We start from the raw sequence: 22,918 nt of genomic DNA, 5'->3' as shown, positions 1-22,918 counted from the left end.
GGGTATGGTAGCCACTAGCCACGTGTGGCTATTGAGCGTCAGAGAGGTGGCCAGTGCAACTGAGAAGATGCATTCGCAGCTTCCCTTCATTTTTGTTCATCTAAACTTAAATGCAAATCATTGCATGTGGCTAGTGGCTAGCGTATCAGACGGTGGAGTGCTGGTCTGATTCTTCATAGGCAGATACCCTGGATGTCAGCAGGTTCTCAGGACTTGCTGAGAGAGGTCCTCAAAAAGAACTTGTTGAATAAATGAAAACTCCATAATCAGTCATTTGTGATTGTTGGAGTTATCCTGAATTCTTTTAAGGAGAAAAAGATTACAGAAAAATCCAGAATGTCAGTGGGAGTGTATTCAAGTTGAGTCAGTAAGAACTTGCTGAACAAGTGGAAACTCAACCGTCAGAAGTCACTGCGCTCTCTCTCCACAGTGGTGGAAATTCAGACCCCTTCTTGGAGTCTCCCAGGAACGTCAAGAAACACAGCTTCTCTGGGGAGAAGCCGAGAGCCCAGTGACCGCTTTCCTGCGAAACTGCATGGTGGCGTTGGGATCCATGGTGGGAAAGGTTGCTCGTCACTTGCTTCCAGCGCCTTCCCGGTAGTGTCTCAAAAGCCAGCAAAGTTGCTGCCTGCTCAGAAAAGACCTCTTTCATGTGGGATTTTCACCAGTAACTTAAAAAATGTCTCCAATCGTCTCCTGGTGTTATAGATTTGGAAAGAGGCATTTTTGTTTCTAATTATAAATGCCTGGGTGATGTCATTCAGTCCCCAAACCCCCAGTGGGGCCGTGCTGAATAGAGAAAGACAATATGCTAACAAGTTATCTGGAGGTGTCAGAAAGAAATAATGAAAAACAGTACAGTTTGGGGAAATGTTTTCCAGCCTGCTTTCTGGTTTTAGCAACTGCACTGGAAAAGATAAGATACACATGGCTTTTATAAGGAGGCCGCGGGATCTCCAGGGGATGTGAGGCAAGAGAAAAGAATCAGGCCGAAAACACGCAATCATCACATATTCACTGAGAAACAGATTCCAGCACAGCAAAGGGAGCTCTTCAGGGAAGGGCTCCTGTGTGGACCGTGGGGGCAAAGATTCAATGGGCTCCGGGAGAACTTGACTTCAGCTTGATGGTATTTGAATAATCTGCCGGAGAGAAAAACAGATATGGCACTCACTGTCACATTTAGCGTTGAAACTCTCGGTTTGACTGAGTAATGTTCAGCCATGCCCAGGGGTCAGGCCTACACTCACTCAGAAACAAGTGGGGAATTGAAGCAATTATTCAGATATCCACAGACACAGCTACTGGCCAGTGCTGTATCCCCGATTTAGCCCGGAAACAGTAACACCATTATAAGCTGTTTGCGAGTTGTGGAGCTATCTTGAATGTATTAAGGAAAGGAGATTACAGAAAAATCCAGAATGTCAGTGGGAGTGCGTCCAAGTTGAGTCATACGGACTTGGAGTGGGAAATTGAGGGCCTCCTACCACCGAAAGGAACATCTTGCTCTCAGCCAAAATGGAAATGGAGACTGGGGTTTAAGTTTTTCAGATGGGTCGGTTCTCCACAGTCGCCGTTTATTAAAGGCACACTTGATAAATTTCACGTTGTGTTGCATTTGGGCCCGAAGACAGAAAGTGGTACAAAGCACATTGGAAGTTTTGAGATACTATGAATAGAGTAATCTTGTGTAAGTTTATCCCTGAAGGGGAACCTTCCCATGATTCTCGGTAGGCCAGCCAGTGGGGAAAATTGCCCTCCCCGCACACACCTCGTTCAAAATAGCTTTGCATAGAATCCAGTTCACCCGCCTGTAAGAGAAAACCTAACACCGGCAGCTTAAATAAGATTTATTTTATTTAAATAAGATTTATTTTCCGAATTCAGTATGCAACCCAGAGGTAGGCGGCTGCTGGTGTTGGTGTTGTATGGATTTTAAGACCAAACTTGTTGGAATTTTTTTTCTTTTTTCATGGTCGCATGGCTTTTCAGGGAGCAGAAAAGAGAATATGTGAGTCTTCACCTCCCCCACCCTTCACCTGCCCCTCTCCCCGCCACCTTTAAGGAGCTTTCTGGGGGGCACCTGGGTGGCTTAGTCGGTTAAATGTCCGACTTCGGCTCAGGTCATGATCTCGAGGCTCGTGAGTTCGAGTTCAAGCCCTGCGTTAGGCTCTGTGCTGACAGAGCAGAGCCTGCTTCAGATCCTCTGTCCCTATTTCCCTCTGACCCCCCCCCCACTTATGCTTTCCCCAAAATAAATACTTTAAAAAAAAAAGAGTTTTTTGTGAAGGCCACCCCATGGCATATGGCATCTCACGGGCCAGAGCCGTGTTAAGTGGCCAAGTCTAGGTGCAAAAGAGGCTGGGAAATGTAGTTTTTAAAGCTGATGTTTTTAAAGCCTCCTTCCAACACTCCCATTAAAGTTGATATTCTATTAGTAACAAAGAAGGGAGACTGTCTGTGGGGTAGTTTCAGTAGACTTCATCACTTCAAAAAATCTTAAAACAAAATGGATTAAAAAAATGTTTTTGGGGCGCCTGGATGGCTCGGTCGGTTAAGCATCTGACTTTGGCTCAGGCCATGATCTCAGTTTGTGAGTTTGAGCCCTGCATCGGGCTCTGTGCTGACAGCCCCGAGCCTGGAACCTGCTTTGAGTTCTGTGTCTCCCATAACCCTAACTCCATAGCTTTTTTTTTTTTTTAAGTTTACTTATTTATTTTGAGAGAGAGAGAGGTAGGGGGAGGGGCAGAGAGAGAGAGAGAGAGAGAGAGAAGGGAGACAATCCCAAGCAGGCTCCACGCTGTCGGCTCAGAGATCCACGTAGGGTTCGAACTCACCAACCGTGAGATCGTGACCTGAGCCGAAAGCAAGAGTTGGATGCTTAACTGAGTGAGCCACCCAGGAGCCCCAGTAACTCAATAGTCTTTATAAACGACTTTTATTTATAACCAATTACCATGTAGTAAAATAATGGCCATGCATATTATTAAATATGTATAGCAACAAAGGAAGCGAGTTAGCGAAGCATTAGTGCTTGTGTATGTGGGCATGCTCTCCGTGAGGGCAAAGCAGCATTCTTACCGCATGATCTCCTGCACGTTTCCCCTGGGGGTAAATGAATTAGGTGCCACTTTGTCCATCAGCAGCTCAGTCTCCTCCCATTAGAATCCGAGGCTGAGCAAGGATACTCCTGAGAACTGGCTAAAGAGCTTCAGTAGGAGTTTCTTAAACCTGAAACACACCGTCTAGGGCAAGTTCAACTTCATTAGTGATTTGAAGAGAGATTTATTGAGCTAAAGGGAAGCCCTCTCTGAACAGAGTGCGTCTGTCTTGATTTAAGTAACTCGAACAGCCACGGCATTGAGCGGTGGTTAGGTTCAGGTCTGAAACAATTTCTTTGTGAGTCCGCCATTATTAGCGGTGGGAAAAAGAAAGGGGGTGAAGGATCCGGCTGAGAGGTGAGGCTGGGGGTGGGCAGAGGGGCCAGATGTGCTGGGGCTGATGTGCCCATTAACAGTCGAGTTTTAGCCTGTGGCTCAGGGGTCGTAAACTCCTTCAGGGCCAGACAGTACCATGGGTACGGGAGGCTGGCCAGGGGAAGGAGAAAGATAAGGGAGCAAATCTGTCCCCATGGTGACAGTCACTACTGGGCTCCGGCCAATTGCTTCCATGGGAGACAGCAGACCCAGTACTGCTAGCCGGTTAGATCTTTCAGGAAAAGCCCAATATCTGAATGTTTATATTAAATCCGATTTGATAGCGTCGGGTCACATTTCATAATGCTGGGGCAAGCGTGGACCGAATGTGGCCACAGTGGGCAACTTTGCTTTAGGGGCAATATGGTCTCAGCAGGGTTGTCTGAGCAGAGAAGCAACACAGATACCTCTCCTCCTCTCTCTCTCCATTAGCCATGGGGAGAATGTTCCAGAATGCAGAGGAGGGTACTACAAAGACAGGGGCAGGGAGGGATCCACTGAAGGCAGGAGAGTCAGACAATATGCTCTAGTCACAGCCAGAATGCGACTTGGCGAGCGTTGGGATCGATGCAAGTGGCAGTGAGGGTAGAGGGGTAGGCTAAATTCTGGAACAATTTCTCAGGCCCAGCATCAGAGCATTTAGTGACTGAGTGGATAAGGGACAAGCCCCAGATAGGAAAGGGGAGAGTTGAGGAACAGAGTGATTTTGTTTGAAGCGGAAGTTGCAGTCTGGCATTTTGGCAGAAGAATATGCCCCAGAGGGGCGCCTGGGTGGCGCAGTCGGTTAAGCGTCCGACTTCAGCCAGGTCACGATCTCGCGGTCCGTGAGTTCGAGCCCCGCGTCGGGCTCTGGGCTGATGGCTCGGAGCCTGGAGCCTGTTTCCGATTCTGTGTCTCCCTCTCCCTCTGCCCCTCCCCCGTTCATGCTCTGTCTCTCTCTGTCTCAAAAATAAATAAACATTAAAAAAAAAAAAAAAAAAAGAATATGCCCCAGAGGTATGTTCTGTGGGCCACGCAGGATTAAAATTTCCTTTATATTAATGTCCAGTTCTTGGGGCTCCTGGGTGGCTCCGTTGGCTGAGCATTCGACTCGATTTCGGCTCAGGTCATGATCCCACAGTTGGTGAGATCAAGCCCCACGTCAGGCTCTGCGTTAACAGTGCAGAACCTGCTTGGGATTCTCTGTCTCTCCCTCTGCCTCTTCCCCACTCGCACTCTCTTTCTCTCTCTCAAAATAAATAAGCTTAAAAAAAAACACGAACATTTAAATACAAATCTAGATTTCTGACTCCCTTTGAAAAACAATCTGAGAGTATTAGACATAGATTCCAATAACCAACAACAGCCGGCACCGGGCAGGGGTTGGGGCTGGTGGGGGGCACGGCATGGGCTCCCCCGGGGCTAATTTTTTTTTTTTTAATTTTTTTTTTCAACGTTTATTTATTTTTGGGACAGAGAGAGACAGAGCATGAACGGGCGAGGGGCAGAGAGAGAGGGAGACACAGAATCGGAAACAGGCTCCAGGCTCTGAGCTATCAGCCCAGAGCCCGACGCGGGGCTCGAACTCACAGACCGCAAGATCGTGACCTGGCTGAAGTCGGACGCTTAACCGTCTGCGCCACCCAGGCGCCCCTCCCCCGGGGCTAATTTTACCCACCTGGCTCCTCTAAGTATCTGAGTCTGTGACCCCTGAGGGAGCCGGTCATGCAAACCTTAGGAATATACGAGGTCAGCCCAGCAGAGCAAGAAGCGAAGTGATCCAGGCCACGAGCACATTTCAGGACAGAGTAGGGAACACTGCAAAGGGCTTTAGAAACCATAGACTGGAAGGGTGAGGACGCACTGGGAAGGCGAAGTAAGGCAAGAAATAGAAGCTGCATGTGAGTGCACAACGCTATGGAGGAGCCTGTGGTAGAAGGCTTGAAACAGGCTGTTGGTGAATGGCGTGCTGCCATCTTGGATTGGTGATTGGTCAATGCCCAGTAGTGTTGAAAGGGAAAGGGGCACACCCAATGGCCTGGGGCTCTAATTCTCTGTATCTGCCACAGGAACCCCAAATTGTTGCACAAGTGCAAGGAGAGAGAGACAGGGTGGAAGGTTCTTCGTTTCCTTGTTGTTTGTTACGGAACCAGAAGCAACCTCAATGTCCATCAGCACAGTTACAGGTAAGTAAACCATAGTCCGTGGTACCTCTGAGGTTGGGGATAAGTGCTTAAAAGGAATCTTCCATCACCTTTAAGCTGTTCGTTATTTTAACCAGACAAATGCGTTTCTGTATCAGTCATGCCATTAAAAGGTAATTGAGAGCACAGGACAATGCGTGTGGCGTTTTGCAAGGACTGTCTCTGTAGAGCAGAAGGAGTGGAGAGGAGATCACAACGTCTTGAGGAGTAAACAGGAGGTAAAGGGACAGAAACCGAAGCTGGGGGAATGAGGGAAAGAGGACCAGAAGGCTACAGAAAGACTCAGGTCAGGGAAAGAAGCAAGGGAAAGTTCTTTGTTGGTTCACTTAAAAAAATTTTTTTTGATGCTTTTATTTATTTTTGAGAGAGAGAAAGAGGGGAGGGGCACAGAGAGAGGGAGACACAGAATCCGAAGCAGGCTCCAGGCTCTGAGCCGTCGGCACAGAGCCCAACGTGGAACTCGAACCCACGCACCTCGAGATCATGACCTGAGGCGAAGTCGGATGCCTAACCGACTGAGCCACCCAGGCACCCCTTTGTTGGTTCACTTTTAATGGGGGTGACCGAAAAACCCAATAAAAGGGCATTTTGACTTCTCCTGACAGGGCATTACCACTACAGTAGATCATGGGGTTTACTTCTGACCCAAGCTCACACCTATAATTTAATTCCTGACTCTTCTGATGTAGAAAAGTCTAGAAGAATTTTGATGGGAAATTAAAATGGTTTCATTGGTGGAATAGGACCGCAATACCCGTATGAAGATGAAATATTCATTTGGGGGCAATGTTGTTTAAAATAGAACACAGAGGAATATCCATTTGATTAAATGTTATAATAATGAGTGGGGCAGATTAAAAATCGGGGTTTCCAGGTTTTCAAATTTTAAAACAGAGTGAAATGCTAGTAATACAATGTTTGACTTTTCAAATGCATGCTGCAAAACTTCCTGTGTGGTTGAGTCTAGTTGCACTCACAAAAATGAGGAGAGGCGTAAGGAGAAAAAGAAGGAAAGCATTCAATTGTCAACAATGCTTTGCTCTGGGTGATGGAGAAGTTGGTGATTTTACTTTTCCTGCATTTCTGTTGATGGGACAGTTTTCTATTGAAAACATTGTTGCTTTCATCATTCCCCAAAGGAACTGTTTTTAAAACTGTAGTTTGAAAATCATTTATGAGGGAAGACAGCCAAGGAAGGATTCCTGTTTGGCAAGGAATCAGGCAGGCTGGCCCTCAGCAGCCTTTTGGAGACTTTTTTTTTCCCCCTTTTACCCAAATGTCAAATGTCAGGCTTCCACACAGTGTGACAGAACCTAAAACGATCAACTTCCCCAATGCCGGGCGACAAATGTCAACTCCTCCCCACTCCCAACCAAAGGCCTGTTGTGTGTTCTTAACCCTCAAAGAGAAAACACAGAACTCAGCGGGCTGGGATATGAGCTGGCAAGAGAGGGCTGACCCTGAACGAGTTATGTGACATATAAAGAGAAGAAGGTCGCTCCTCTCCCTCCTCCTGAAGCCCCTCCTTTCCCCCAACATGGCAGGAAGCAACGCAGCCTCGTGATTAAGCCTGTGAACTCTGCCTTCGAACACACCCGTATGGAATCCCTGCTCTCACTGAACAGCTCTGGGGCTTCTGGTAAATTCTGTGACTTCTTTGCACTTCCGTTTTCTCCTGTGTAGAGAGGAGATGAAGAGTCCCCTCTTCACTGGGTTCCTTTGAAGATGAACTGAAATAATAAAGTGCATGGAGCCTCCATGTAGTGACGGTTGAGTCGGTGGTTTTATTCTCAGGGTGATCTGATTTTATTTTCTTCTCATGCCACCTTAGGGCCATAATTTTGGGGGATGGAAAAAGAAAGGGCAGTTTGGGGAGAAAGATATGCTTTTTAATCCTCAGGTTTTTCTGTGAGCATAAAGCCTCCAAATTCTAGGCCGGCATCCATTTGGAGCCAATGAGCAAATTTGTTGAGCACTCTTCCCTTCCAGGCAGTGTGCTTAAACCCCCTTTCAGGTGTGTGACTAGGTGTCCCATAGATTATCTAATCCTGTCGTGTTTTATTCACCTAAGTCCCGAAAACAGCCACTTTTTGTCCCTTCTTCAGCAACCATACTGATTGAAGCTGACCTCTTCTCTCCAGAAGCAATGGCAATGGCCTTCTACTTGGCCTTCACATTCATTCTTCCTGTTTCCAGTGAACTCTGGAAGCAACCAAAATAGGGGAAGAACCAATCTGGAGAGGATAGCCTTCTGTGTGGACCCAGGGGCTTTGGAGACAAAGCTGCTTTGTGCCCTCATAACTGCCTGGCCCCAGAGAACCCATGGAGGACCACCAGGCTTACAGTCACCCATCGTCGCTCTGGGAAACACCAGTGACTGTCTCTGCCTTACTAGGTAAGTGCCTCTCACTCACATCGAGTGTTGTGATTCACCTTTCCCCTGTTTTCCCATCACCAGGAGGGAGACATTTGTCATCCAACACGCCATCAGATGTTGGGGTTGCTGCTTCAGGAAACATGTGCATATCTGAAAATCTTTCTCTGCAGCTCTTTATTTTTTTTTTTTATTTAAAAAAAAATTTTTTTTAACATTTATTTATTTTTGAGACAGAGAGAGACAGAGCATGAACGGGGGAGGGGCAGAGAGAGAGGGAGACACAGAATCAGAAGCAGGCTCCAGGCTCTGAGCCATCAGCCCAGAGCCCGACACGGGGCTCAAACTCACAGACCGTGAGATCATGACCTGAGCCGAAGTCGGACGCTTAACCGACTGAGCCACCCAGGCGCCCCTCTCTACAGCTCTTTAAAGCCAACCTTTGAGTTAACCAGAGGTCTGACGAGATTTTTCCTTACGTATACCCAGCAGGGGTGACTTCGTTGTTGAGTTGGTTGCTATTATTTGACAAATGCATCAGACTATTCCTATCTTCCTTCTATTGATCTGTGGTAGGGGAATAGTGGATGTGAAAACAACTTTTTTTTTTTTGAAAGGGTGAAAGCAATCCTTCCAAACGATCATAGGTTCACCCCATGATTTTGTCATCTCGTGGAGTTCGTTTTATTACAAGCTAAACTTACGGAAGGAATCCCTTTTTGGCTTCATCTTTTTGGGACTCCTTTCTTGGCTAAGTTAAAGGTTTAGTTTAGAAAGTTCAATTTGGTATCTTATGATTGTCTTACAAAATTTTACAAAAAAGGCAAAATGCTACATAGAGAGCTGTTCACTATGGTGATGTCCAAAGAGTGGGGCCTGTAATAATTTCTCTTTTGCTCTACAGCAGCACAGAGAAATGGCTTATCCAGGGCTTGTACATGTCTGAGGGGTTGAGATATCCAAGATTATAATCATGCAGCTTCTGAAAAAACATCAGGGGAATGTATATGACATAATTATAATCATAAACTTATATAAGAAATTAGGTACCCAAAGCATAAAACAAAATAGCTTGCATGGAATTGGACAGTCAGGCAATTAGTATGCATATATTGATTACCTGCTGTATGCCAGGCACTTTCAAACCAGGGACATAATCAATATAAAAAAAATATTTGAAGGTACCACATACACATAAGATTGAGTCAGGGAGATAGGATTATGGTAGACTCTTTTACTTTTATTCTCTCCTAACATTTAAAAAAATGTTATGGTTTCATAATTTAAAAAAAGGGAGAGAAATATTTGAAACAGCATACTGATAAAAGTTGCAAATGCTAATTTTGTGAACTTCATCCCAAGCACTGCTCTTGAGCAGACTCTGAATACTATCTGATTTACCTCTGTAGTGATGGTATTATCCATAACATCACTCCCATGTTATAGTGGAGAAATTATTTTACATCAAGCCCAATGTCTTAGAGCTCGTTCAAGGGAGAACTGAGTTCCAGAACGTTGTCAACTGCTACTCCAAACATAACACACAAGGGTACATAACACAATTATGCGTGGGATTTCCTACAGTATTTCCTTGATACTTGGCTTTTGGAGCGGATGCCTCCTCAGCTATCTTGGAGTGTTCTCTGCTTTTCTTGTTTATCACTTTCCCAGACCCAAACTCACAGTCGATCCTCAATCAGCAGATGAATAAACCAATTGCACTTTGATAAGAGAGGCCAGGAACTGGGTTGTCTGCTTCATTTCTCAGAAGTGTCTGTCAACCCTGTGGGATTTTTATGGAGTTTTTGCTGTATGCCTACCATTGCAAACTGAAACACATGATGCCAACTCAACTCATAAGACAAGCAAACACATAAACTGGGAAGACGGTGATAAAAACAGGAAATAACTTCACCCTGGGAATATTCCAGAAACCAAGTTTGAATAATTGCTTCATGTTCAGTTGGACACAGGTTCACTCCCAGTCTGACTCACACATGTAAATACTCCTGACTACCTTATGACTGTTAAACACACACACACACACACACACACACACACACACACACACATACACCCTTATCTTTTCAAAATGCTAACTGTGCAGCATGAATCAGTCAGTCTGAACTTCAGAGCACTGGGTCCTTCATCATCAACCTTGACTCCTCTCTTTGTCATCCTCACATCCAATCTATCAGCAAACCCTGCCCTGCTACCCACTTTCTAAATTTGAGACCTGTTCTGTCAGTTTGAGTAAATGTTTCATGTGCACATGAAAAAAAATATATATTCTGCAGTTACCAGTTGCTTTGTTCAGTAAATGTCAGTTAGGTCAAGTGTGTTAAATAACGTTGGTCAAAATTTTTCTATTCCTCTTGATTTATTTCTGTTGGTTTGCCCATTATTTACTGATAGAGGAATATTAAAGCCTACCATTATGAATGTGGATTTATCTATTTCTCCTTTTAGATCTGATTGTTTCTGCCTTATACATATAGAGGCTGTATTAGAAAATGTTTCTAGATTTAGCATTGTTCTATCTTTCAATGGTACTGACCCTTTTTGTTATTATAAAATACTCTCTGTATCTATTATATTGCTTCTTACCTTAAAATTGACTTCATCTGGTACTAGAGTAACTAATCAGCTTTCTTTTGATTAGTGTATGCAATATATTTTCTCATCCTTTATTTTCATCCTGTCTGTATACTCATATTTAAGGTTTGTCTCTTGCAAGCAGAAAATAGTAGGTTTTTTAAAAATTTAGTATGATAATCTCTCTTTTCATTTGGGTATTTTGTCCATTTACATTTAATGTAATAATTAATGCATTACTAACATAATACTAACACATTACTAGCTGTTTCAATTAGTTCCACCTGTTGTGAGTTCCATTTTCTTTCCTTTATTATGAACTTTTACATTAATGACATCTTTTTTTAGGTCATTCTCCTATTAGCTTGTTATTTCCACATTTTTTGTTATCCTACAGATTATAAGTATGATCCTAGACTCATTATGGCCTAATGAAATTAGTGCTTTTACTACTTCTCTGGCAATGCAAGGAACTTAGAACATGTTTAATTCCCTTTTACTCTTACCTATTGCATTACTGCTGCTATACATTTTATTTCTACATATATTTGAAACCCCACAAGACATTATTATTATCTTTTAATGCAGTCAATATTCATTTAGATTTAACAACACATTTATTCTTCTGTTGCTCTTCATTCTCTCCTAAAATTTTAGTCGTCCTTATGAGATTATTTTCTTTTTGCCTAAAGGACTTTCCTTAGTCTTTCTTTTAGTTAAAGTCCACCGGTAATGTAGCCACTCAGTTTTTGTTTGTCTGAAAATACACTTATTTCATCTTAAATTTTGATGGATATTTTTACTGGATGTAGAATTATAGGTTGGTAGTTATTTTCTTTCAGGTCTTAATTTTTTTCTTTTTGGTAATGTTTATTTATTTTTGAGAGAGAGAGAGAGAGAGAGAGAGAGAGAGAGACAGTGCATGAGTGGGGGAGGGGCAGAGAGAGAGGGAGACACAGAATCTGAAGCAGGCTCCAGGCTCTGAGCTGTCAGCACAGAGCCCGACATGGGGCTCAAACCCACAAACCATGAGATCATGACCTGAGCCAAAGTTGGTGGCCCAACCGACTGAGCTACCCAGGCACACCTCAGGTCTTAATTTTTTAAAGGGTTTTGTCTTTGGACTTCCATCAGTCCTGCTGAAAAAGCAGCTGCCCGTCTCCTTGCTGTTTTCTATCTAAGTGGAGCACTGTGTCTCTATTTTAGGATAACTTCATATCAATTTTCTTGTCTAGCTTTTGTTTGTTCTAGTAGGTGAGATGGTCTGCAACTAGCTATCTGGACAGTTTCCCAGAGAGGAGTTTTACATATTAAATGCCTTTGGTTTTCCTTAGATGATGTTGGAGCTAGCGGCTGGAGGTTGAGGGAACGACAGAAGATCAGAGGGAGAGAGAGGTTAAGATAGACAGAGTAACTTTACTTTAAGAGGAGTGGACCCCAGAAGATTAGCAGATGTCTGCGACCATAGGAAAGATATAGGGGACAGAATGGCAATTTATGAAAATAAATGGCCCTAGAATCTGAGAGACTATGATGGCCAATATTACATTTTATTTCTCTTTATTATGTTGTACTTCCCTGAAGTAATGGAGATTCAGAGAGGTTAATCAACATGTGTAATCTCAGATAGCTAGCACACCTCTTGAGATTTGAACCCATGCCGGTAGGCTCTAGAGCCCACACTTTCAATTGTTTGAATGTTTATTTTTGAGAGAGAGAGAGAGAGAGACAGAGTATGAGCAGGGGAGGGGCCAAGAGAGACAGAGACACAGAATCTGAAGCCAGCTCCAGGCGCCGAGCTCTCAGCACAGAGCCCGATGCGGGGCTTGAACTCATGAGCCGTGAGATCATGACCTGAGCCGAAGTCGGAAGGTCAACCAACTGAGCCCCACCCAGGCATTCCCCAGAGCCAACACTTTTAACTTCTAAGCTACAAGACCAGAGCCTTCTAAAGTTATCTGATTATAAACCAAAGTGAGAGATACCTCATGAATCTATACGCACATATTCATAATCAAAACTTTCACTAATCAATATTATCCATATTATGTGTAATACATCATGAAATATTCTATTCTATTCTATTCTATTCTATTCTATTCTATTCCATTCCATTCCATTCCATTCCATTCCATTCCTATTCCATTCTGTTCGGTTCCATTCTATTTCATCCCATCCCACTCTATTTGCTGGGTCAACATAAATGGGTGGGTCCCCCATTTCAGATAAAAATCACTGCTAAAGACAATGACTTACCTTAAGGATTAGTAAAATACACAGCTCTGATTTGCTGGGGAAAGTTCTGAAAGCAAAAAAGCCACTTTTATTGTTGTTCAGAGATTTTAACCACAGAACAGCTTTGGGTCACCCCCTTCAGATTCTCTGGTAGGCAGCCTCCAATAGGCATGTTAACTTTCTACTGGCACCGAGCAAGGGAGGACATTATTTTGCTTGTTTGGGAACACATCTTAGTTCTCTCTACACAGCACAAGGGCTGACGAGGTCACTCAGTAAATGTTTGCTGCCTGAGTCAAATAAAGGGTCATCTCAGAGTTTTTCTCCTCTATTCTCTATTTAGCCCTGAGTAAAGAGAGCTATGCCATCTCACTCTGGGTCAGAGTCAACAGTAAAAGAATCTCCTAGAATGGTCACTTTCCCAAAGTTGCCGTTTTAGTCTGCTGTGGCACCGAGGGATTAAAGAAAAATTACCACCCCCCCCCTCCCTTTCCAGAATTTCCTGTCCTGTCTTGTGGTTGACTTAAAATATTTCAGCTCCCACCTCCCTCTTTCTCACCATTACTTCTTCATGGTTAAAGAGGTTATAAATTTGCAAAGGAAATGATTAAGCAAATCCAACGCTCTTGGCCCGGGACCTGATTTTTCAAGGCCCCAGTTTTGGAGAGCTGAAGAAATCTGTGTGATGAAGGGTTTGCACATGAGTTTTTAGCCTTAGTCAGGACTGGGGCATAGTTTCCTGTTTTTGTACCCGCAGAACTGCTAAGCTCCTGGTGAACAAGCGGCCAGCGGAGATAGGGAGGGGGTGGGGGCTCCGGGGAGAGGGTTGGGAGTCCAGAGGGGAGGACAGAGCTATTCTTCCATCAGCTTTGGCAGAGCTTTAGCGAAAGTGGAAAGATTTTTTTTTTTTGAACGTTTATTTATTTTTGGGACAGAGAGAGACGGAGCATGAACGGGGGAGGGGCAGCGAGAGAAGGAGACACAGAACCGGAAACAGGCTCCAGGCTCTGAGCCGTCAGCCCAGAGCCCGACGCGGGGCTCGAACTCGCGGACCCCGAGATCGTGACCTGAGCTGAAGTCGGACGCTTAACCGACTGAGCCCCCCGGATCCCTCCCTGTAGCCTTCTTTTTTTTTTTTTTTTTTAAATTTTTTTTCAACGTTTATTTATTTTTGGGACAGAGAGAGACAGAGCATGAACGGGGGAGGGGCAGAGAGAGAGGGAGACACAGAATCGGAAACAGGCTCCAGGCTCCGAGCCGTCAGCCCAGAGCCCGACGCGGGGCTCGAACTCACGGACCCCGAGATCGTGACCTGAGCCGAAGTCGGACGCTTAACCGACCGCGCCACCCAGGCGCCCCGGATTTTTTTTTTTTAAGGCAATGAAAAAGAGACTAGAGGCAGATTCTAGACATTGAAGTTGAGGCTTTGAGTGGTAAAGAGGGGAAGAGACAAGTTTGAGCAGGGCTTTTAATGGGCTCCCAGATACTCAAAGAACAGTTGGATCTCAAAACGTTCCAATGAGCATGAGCGTTTATTCGACACGTATGCGCCAGGCACAGTGCTAGCTGCTTGGCGTGGAGTAGATCATTAAATCCACTTGGCATCTCTATTTGATAGAGGTCAAAGCGAAGTTAGACACGTTTAGTGAGGTGGCGTTACTGGGACCATTCACAGACATGTTCATTTCTTTAGACGCAGGATGGGTGTGGGGCCCTAACCACTGTTGCTTTTCTCATTTTATTTTTTTTCTTTCATAGCAGGGCTTGAGGTCGTGCTGGGCATTTGCCCGTTAATGCCTCTTTCCATGTTTCCCTTTGAACTGTATTTCCCAGGTTCCATTGCCAACTGGATTCTAGTTAAGTTCCAAGATATTTTTCCTCTGCCCTTCTGTCAGCAGAAAGGCAGTGCTCCCTGAGAGCCCCACTCTGGTCCCAGCTACCCTCAGGCAGCCTCTCCCACCCCTATGCGGTGCCCCGGGCCCCCCCTCCCTGCCCTGCCCAGGGTGTCCAGATTCTCTTGCTTTGGTAGTATCGCCTCTTCCTTCTGTCTGTCTGGCCCCCATGGTATGGCGGCATTCTTCTTCTGTGTCTAATCTCTAGGTGGTCTCCTTGTCACGTGCTTCCTTTTTCAGCTCTGCCAGCACCTATAAATTCCCCTCTATTGAACCACGTGGCAAGGGACCCTAAGCGAGATACAGATGTTTGTGCCTCAGACACCGGACCCTGAGACAAGAGCTTGGAGGCAGGTAGTTTATTTGGGAGGTGACCCCAGGAAGCACAAATGACGGAGAGTATGTTCATGAGTGCGTCACTACTGTGAGCAGGTAGGATTCAGTTTTGCTGGGGACCCCGGGGGAACATTCAGCAGACACATCAAAAGTGTCCCTCGGAGAGGTGGGGAAGCAGAGATAATTATCTGCTATCTCCCATCCCTCATTGCTTGAAAGCTGTCCCTCGGGGCCTAAAATTTTAGGCATTTCCAAATTGCCCGGCAGGTGAGCTGAACAAGTTCCCCTAGCCCCTGGAGAAAGCCACCAAAAGGAAAAGCCAATCGTGGAGGGAATTCTGAAGTGGGCTGAAGAGAAATGAGGCGGACCATTCACCCTGTCTGCTACCATGGCAACCTAGCTTCTATTATAAGAAGATACAGTCAAGGAAAGGCAGACTCAAGTCAAATTCTGGGGAATTTCTAGAATTCCCCAGAAATTCTACTTTACTTGAGAATGGGATGGCCATCAGGGAAAAGTCAGTATTTTTCTTTTTCTTCTCTCCTCCTTCTTTTCTTTTCAACGTTTATTTATTTTTGGGACAGAGAGAGACAGAGCATGAGCAGGGGAGGGGCAGAGAGAGAGGGAGACACAGAATCGGAAACAGGCTCCAGGCTCTGAGCCATCAGCCCAGAGCCTGACGCGGGGCTCGAACTCCCGGACCGCGAGATCGTGACCTGGCTGAAGTCGGACGCTTAACCGACTGCGCCACCCAGGCGCCCCGCTCCTTCTTTGCTTTTTTCTTGGATGAGCCAGCCAGCCAACGCATTGCCACGATGGGGAGAGCCTGGCACACGGTTTAATCCTAAAGATTGGGTGGCCTTTGAGCCTATGAGAGTGACGCCACGTGTTCTACCTTGGGCAGATACCATCTGTCTCCTCATCAATAATGCTCACTGAGCACTTATTATTTGCTAGGCACTTTACTTACAAGCTATCCACGTGTTGTCGCACTTACTCTTCTCAGCAACTTTCTAAGTACTACTCTTATTCCCATTCTACAGAGGAACAAATTAAGGCTCTAATATGTGCAACCACTTGCTCACAGTCTCCCAGCCTTGGGTCACAGGCGCGGATCATCTGGGTGGATCAGAGGCCAAATTCCAAACCCACACTTATGACACTTGGAAATGAGTATTTAAGCACTCTTGTAGGGACCAACCCCATTTCGAGGTTTTATCTAAATGGGTATGTCTTCTGCTTTTTGAATCGGCTTAAGAAGAAAATGATTACATTTTGTAACACTGAGTAGAGAGTTCGGGTCACGCAATGAGTGTTAGTCGGGTTGGGTTTATGTCAGATCCTACCTACCGCCAAAACACAGGTTGGGTTCTGCCATGCTCCAGCTCCGATATTTTCTTCCCTATTTCTCAGAAGTTTAAACTTCTTCCTCTGGGCTCCTTACTTCATGACCTTGATGATCTGGTCTGTGCCTCCTCTCCAGCCTCCACTGTCTTATCTTTCCTCCCCACGGCCTCACTCTGGCCACACTGAGCTACTTGCCGTTGTCTCTGTAGACCCTGGGCTTCGGCACTTCCTGTTCCGCTGGGAACGCCTCTGGCCGACTCTTACTCTTTGCGAATCAGCTCAACTGTTACCACCGCAAAGGGCCAACCTCCCTCCCCTGGAGTCTTGCAGCAGTACCTTCCTCTGAGCTCCACAACACCCTACGTTTACTTATCACACATTATATTGTTCTTGTCCTTTTGCCTGCCTGTCTCTCCCACAGACATGAAAACATGTCTTTGGGAGCTTAGGTTGGGTCTCAGCCTTGACTCTGACATGTGTGTCCTTGGGCAGCGTTGCGTCTCCTCTCTGAGCCTTGGTTTCCTCATCTGTAAAACGGGTAGGAAGCAAGGCAATTTATGTGGCACAGGACATCTGGCATCTAGTAAGTCCAACGTTAGGTATGCATCTTCCGGGTTAATCTTTTTAAGTTGATGATCAGTGGCGTGGTAGCTCTACCTAGACCCGTGCTTTTCAAATTTCCCTGCGTCGGAACCGCCTGGAGGACTTGCTAAAACACACAATGCTGGGCGCCACCCTGAGACTTTTTGATCCATCGGGTCCGGAGTAGGGCTTGAGAATTCGCAGCTCTAATTCGTTCTCGGGTGCTGCTGATGCTGATTGTTAGGGGACCACACTCTGAGAACCACTAGCCTAGGCAGCCGGGGAGGGTGGATGCCTGATTAAAGTGATCGAACACTTCGTGCTGAAATAAACTCATACCAGAGCGTAAGGCAACCCACTGCCCAATGGATGTGGCCGTAGGGTATCTATCAATTAATACAACCATTCAGGCAATATTTGTTGAGGATCCACTGCATCTAAGCATTATGCCAGACATTGACGACGGAGCCGTGAGTGAGACAGACATAAAGTCCCTGATGTTGATGAGCTCGGTCTAATGGTCCCGTTCTGGAGGGCAAGGCATCATAAATGCACATGTCCCATCAGTCGGAATTGAAGGGCATCCTTGGTCTGAGGAGTGGCTAACTTTAAAGATACTGATGTCAATAAGTGCCTGTTTATTGCATCACTGGAGTTGCCTCTAAATATCTATTTCACCGGGGGCGCCTGGGTGGCTCAGTCGGTTGAGCGACTAACTTCGGCTCGGGTCACGATCTCACGGTTCGTGGGTTCGAGCCCGGCGTCGGGCTCTGTGCTGACAGCTCAGAGCCTGGAGCCCGCCTCGGATTCTGCGTCTCCCCCTCTCTCTGTTCCTCCCCTGCTCGTTCTCTGTCTCTCTCTGTCTCCCCAAAACAAATAAACATTAAAAAAAATCTATTTCGCCAAAATGATACATCAAAAATGGATTATGCTAATCCCAGAATCCCCTGGTCTGGCACTGCAGCCATCACTTGGCATTGATCTTAGGGTGAAGTCAACCCATGGCACATGGCAGAGCAGAGTCCGGAGAATCAGAGCTAGGCTATGATACAACATCGGAGAAATGAAATGATAAACATCCTTACTGCTATTATTATTATTAGCCAGTGGGAATGGGAGTTTTCTGCTACTTGGTGCTGGAAGTTCCCTATGACATAATAGCTCTCCTTTATTAGCTCTTTATTATGCATCAGCCACCAGCTCCACAAAAACAGGCACTAAGACTGTCCCATCGTGTAGGGAGGAAACTGAGAAGTCAAGTCACTTGCCCGCTAGTTGCGTGTAGAGACGTGAGAGGTAAGGCTGTGTCGTGGGGCGTGAAAAGCTGGTGAGGGTAATTTATACGCTTTGCAGTGACACCAACCTAAATGGTTTGCAATCACAATATCCTTTCTTAAGCCTCTTTCCAGACGAAGCTGACAAGAGTGGAAAAACCAACCAACCAACTCTATCTCTGCCTGGCGGCCTGGGAATCACCCAAGGCAGTTGACTTGCTCAGGTTGGCCCTCTCATTCTAAACTTGACGGCTTTCTAGAAGTTCATCAACAAACACATTCTTAAGAGCTCTTTTGGCCCGACCTCCTCATTAGGGAGTCAGGGAAAAGAGCTTGGCTGGAGATGGTAGCACCCTATGTTCTAGAACTCCCCCATGTGGCCAGATTTAAACAACAGCATCCGTGAGTGAGAGCCCAACGGGAAAGCTCCTTCAGTGGCGACCATTGGCAGCAAAGCAGCTGGGGGCCATTTTGTCAAGAAGTACTCCTTTGGAGAAAAACAAAACAAAACAAAAGGCATACAGGTGCACGCCAGTGTCCTCATAATAAACTATAACAAAGGTGGCAATTAAGTTCCATTAGGGGCAGACAGCTTTAAATTAGATAATGTATTCAGAAAGCATTCTATAAACTGCGGAGTGTGAGAATGTGAAGCATTATTATTATTATCCTTATTTCTGCAAAATTGCCCGGATTGCTATGCCTGCCAAGGCCAGTTAAAGGGCCAGGGGATAGAGAAGACCAAATGAGTAGCTCTCTGGGGAGAGGAGACAGAGGCGAAAGGGTTAAGCTCCCCAGAACACCAACGTATGCAAAGGGTTAGATCCCAACCGGTTTTCAGGCCAGCGCTGAGATCTGAATTACAAATTTACAGAATTTGCTGCTCAGTAATTTTTTTTTTTCCTCCCCTAATGGCGCCTGTTAATTTCCAGTTGGCCACTTTGTGTTCACTGATGGCATGAGGAAGGTCTAGCATGCAGAGACGTATTTCTACTCCCCGTGCGGACCCCCTTTTAAGAAGGCTTCAAAAGGGACATGCAGAGGATGCTTAAAACCCACCCTCATCATTCTTACCATTCTGCAAAGCGCATGCCCTGCGTCTGCGGCTTGGGTGAGTTAATAATCGAAATCATCTTCCTTTCCAAAACTGTCTTTAAAGTAGGAAGGCTAGCTGATTTACCTTTTTGTGGCTTAAGATCCACGTGGGACTATTTGGCCTAAGAAGTGGCGTTTGTCAGGTCCGGATTGTAGAAATCTGTTCCCTTCTGGGGGTGGGGGGGGCAGTCGGAGAAGGAGCCAGCAGGACACAGATTCCAGTCTCTTGGAGTCTGATTTAATGGGGCTCCATTGCCATTGCCTCTGGACTGTTTGCAAGCAAACAAGGACAGTCCAGCTCAAGCTCGTGCGTGTGTGTGTGCGTGTGTGTGTGTGTGTGTGTGTGTTGAAATCCTGGGTAGCTTGCTCCAAGAAAAGAGCAGGGGGAATGCAACAAAAACCGAAGAACTTAACTTTCTTTCTCTTTTCCCTCCGTTTTTGGCACTTCTTTAGGCATGCCTCCCCCCCCCTGGATGATGAATTCACGAGGGACCTCATGGGCTGCTGAGAACAAGCACGCTTTTGAATGAACTCTTTTACGGGTATCAGTCCAAAAGTCACCATCAGCTGCAACTGAAAAGCAGAGTGGGTTTTGTTTTTGTTTTTGTTTTGTTTTTGTTTTTGTTTTTCCCCCAGTGGCGGCCAGTTCGGCTCAAAAGCTCAGTTCTTGGAAGGGCCACTTCTTCTTGCCACTGGAGAAGACACACCTCCCTGTGCACCTAAAAATAAAAAGTAAATAAATAAATGAGTTTGTGAATTTTTAACGAGGTCCCTCCGGCCCCTCCTGCAGGCCATAATTCCCTTTCAGTTTCAGAGAGTGTGTTTCGTGTCTCCACGTGCACAGCTCTGCCTTCCAAGTGGCCCTTCTGGGCTCCGCAGTTTGAGGAACTTGGGTCCCTCAAGGCTCTTTGAGACCCCAGAGCCTTCTCCTGAGCTCATCTGGGGAGTCTCTGCTCTTTTTCACAGGAGTTCAGCGGGAGGCGTGGAAATTAGTATTGTCTGTAAACGCACCAGGAATGAGCTCTCAACTAAAAAACAAAACAAAATACACCACACACACACACACACACACACACAAAGCAAACCCTCAAAACTCAAAAATGGGGTTTTAACGCGCTTCTGAGGCTACTACTAGACTTCAAATCTCCCAAACAAGTCATTTTCCGAGTCTACTCTGGCTTCAGTTTTCTTGCCTTTTAAATAACAAAAAAACCAAAGCAATTTCATTAAAAGATTGCTCTCTCTTTTTTTTTTTGGCCAGGACGATATGAAACTGTTACAGAAAGAGTTGGGTTTGCAGAGAGGTTCTCAGCAAAGAACTCATTTAAGATTTTTTTTAAATCCAGGGAGGTGGGGGGGATGGGAGGAGGGCCCCTTCTGCATTAGTGACTCAGCCCTGCCTGGGGGCATTTCTCATCAGGGCAAAAAGCCCCTGTGCCCAGCGAGGTGAAACTTGCAAATGAAACTGTCACCTTTCTCAATGGACGACTATGGCCCAGAGCTCACCAAAGGTCACACTAGGCGCCCCCCCTGGTGTTTGGGGACAAAGGAATAAACAGCTGCCTGGCCCTGTGTTCTATGATGATGTTGGTGGAGGAAAGTCACCCAGCCAGTAAGGGCTTCCCCAAAGGACTTTTTCCTGATTTGCGCCAAGTTAAGCATTCAGACAGGAGGCGGCATGAGGTCATTCTCAACCGGGTGAGTCACAGACACTGATCTCCAGGTTGGAGCAGCAGATCCGAAGAGGCTAAAGGGAAAGCTGCAAGGAAAAGACCTCTGATCTTTATTTGAAACCTAGCAATGGGCATCCACGCTGACAGCTAGCTGGCCACACCAGCAGCCGACGCCACGCCCTCCCCCCCCATCTGCTTTTTTAGAGATACCATTTTTTTCCTGAATGCATTTTCCAAATGCCTTTTTTTTTTTTTTTGGCCAAAGCAATGGTTTTATTTTCCTAATGTAAGACTTGTCAGAAGAGCATATTCAATGTTTACTTCAGATCAACGCGTGACGGCTTTGCACAAGCCAGCGCGTATGTGCGAATCTGTGTTTGCTACACGTGCCTGTTTGTATGTGTGATTATGAATATGTTCATGAATTTATTCCTGTATGTAATATAGAAGTATGAATGCGTGCGTGCATTTGTGCATTTGTGCATTTCTGCACGTAAAGCGTGCTTATATGTATGGACGTGTCCCTACGTGGGAATGAACACATATCTGAATATCATGTGCGTATCTGTAATGGACTCTGCCCAGCCCCTCTCCTCTAGCTGTTATGGGATCCCAGCTTCTCAGCTTAGTGGGAGCACCGGGCCTGTCCCACCGCTTCCCAGGGTGGCCCGTGACTCATCAACAAGGGTACAAAGGCTGGCCCCCTTGGCTCAAGATAGAACCCAACTGCAGTGTGCAATTCGGGCTCCAGAGCCCCCTGAGGGATCAGGATGGAACTCAACTCCAGCTGAGACCAATCCTTGCTCAGCTCCCTCCCCTGCCCTGTTGTTCACTTCCTCTCCCTCCCCCCTCCTGGTCCTCCCTGGGTATGTCACATGCTTCTGAATCCCTACCTCAGGCTCTACTCCAGGCAGCCTGGCCTAAGGCAGGACTTTTATGTAAGTGGGAGTGTGTGCATGCAAATATATGTGTGTACACATTTGCATGTGTATGTGCCCATATACAAGGGGAAAAATCTAGGAGCATCTGCGAAGGAAAACAAAATGGAGGAAGAACACTGATTTCATGCTGTGGAAGATGAAGGTGTCTCAGAGAGGACAAGAGACCTGCTTTAAAAGTTGAAAAGTAAAAGATGCTTTAGATGTAAATGTATTTTTTTTATTAAATCAGAAAAAGAAAGGTACAGTATACATGATATCAATCAATCATATGCTACTTTGAATTACATTTTAATAGACTCATGGTCCTATTTACTCCTCTGTACACGTATTAAAAAAAAAAAAAACCTCGGGTATTTGAATAATCTTCTGGACATTTTTTATTAACTGGGGTTATGGGGAGGGTTTTATCGGAGCACATCCTGAAACATTAGGAAATTACAGACAGACTTTGAGATAAGTGTCAGACAGAACAGATGAAGGAAGTCCCTCAGCCATCTGAGAAGCATTAATAATGTAAGATGCGGAGACCAAATCTTTGTTAGGGCTACAGGACGCAGGATTAAAACGGAGACCTCGGTGCCCCCTTGTGTCGCAAAGTAAACTTGCAACTTCATTTATTTTGTGCCTTTTTTTTTTTTTTTTTTTCCCCCTGAAGTTGTAATCCTTGCCCTCATCACTGAGCGCAGCTGTCTTCCCAAATCATTTCAAACCCTCTGCGGTCAATCTTTTCCCTCTCATCAATAACTTTCAAGGACCCTATTCGAAAAGCGACTCGTATTTACTCCTTTTCCATTCCCCACACATTCCATTTCAGGAAATTGGCAACCTCCCGGCACAGAGCCCATGTTGTCCCTCCTCCAAATGTGAACTTAACCGGATTTTTGTCTCTCCTCTTGGAGCTCAGAAGAGGAGCCT

General features: G+C 45.7%; 1 long non-coding RNA gene across 3 annotated transcripts; it reads left to right on the top strand.

Moving 5' to 3' along the window:
• The first annotated feature begins 5,556 nt into the window (after positions 1-5,556).
• Positions 5,557-20,241, top strand: LOC124504255 (uncharacterized). 3 transcript variants are annotated; one of them, XR_006960354.1, is made up of 6 exons: positions 5,557-5,641; positions 7,204-7,298; positions 7,856-8,054; positions 18,419-18,518; positions 19,227-19,405; positions 19,843-20,241. It is a non-coding gene; the product is annotated as an uncharacterized LOC124504255 (long non-coding RNA). The 3 variants fall into 3 exon arrangements; XR_006960352.1 differs by lacking the exon at positions 18,419-18,518; XR_006960353.1 differs by lacking the exons at positions 7,204-7,298; positions 18,419-18,518.
• Positions 20,242-22,918: the final 2,677 nt, after the last annotated feature.

This window comes from Lynx rufus, unplaced genomic scaffold (genome assembly GCF_022079265.1).
Source record: "Lynx rufus isolate CCGP_SWC_20201006 ecotype Redwood Valley unplaced genomic scaffold, mLynRuf1.p SCAF_8, whole genome shotgun sequence".
NCBI lineage: Eukaryota > Metazoa > Chordata > Mammalia > Carnivora > Felidae > Lynx > Lynx rufus.
The sequence above is the reverse complement of the archived record's forward strand: the minus strand, read 5'-3'. Positions and strand labels throughout refer to the sequence as shown.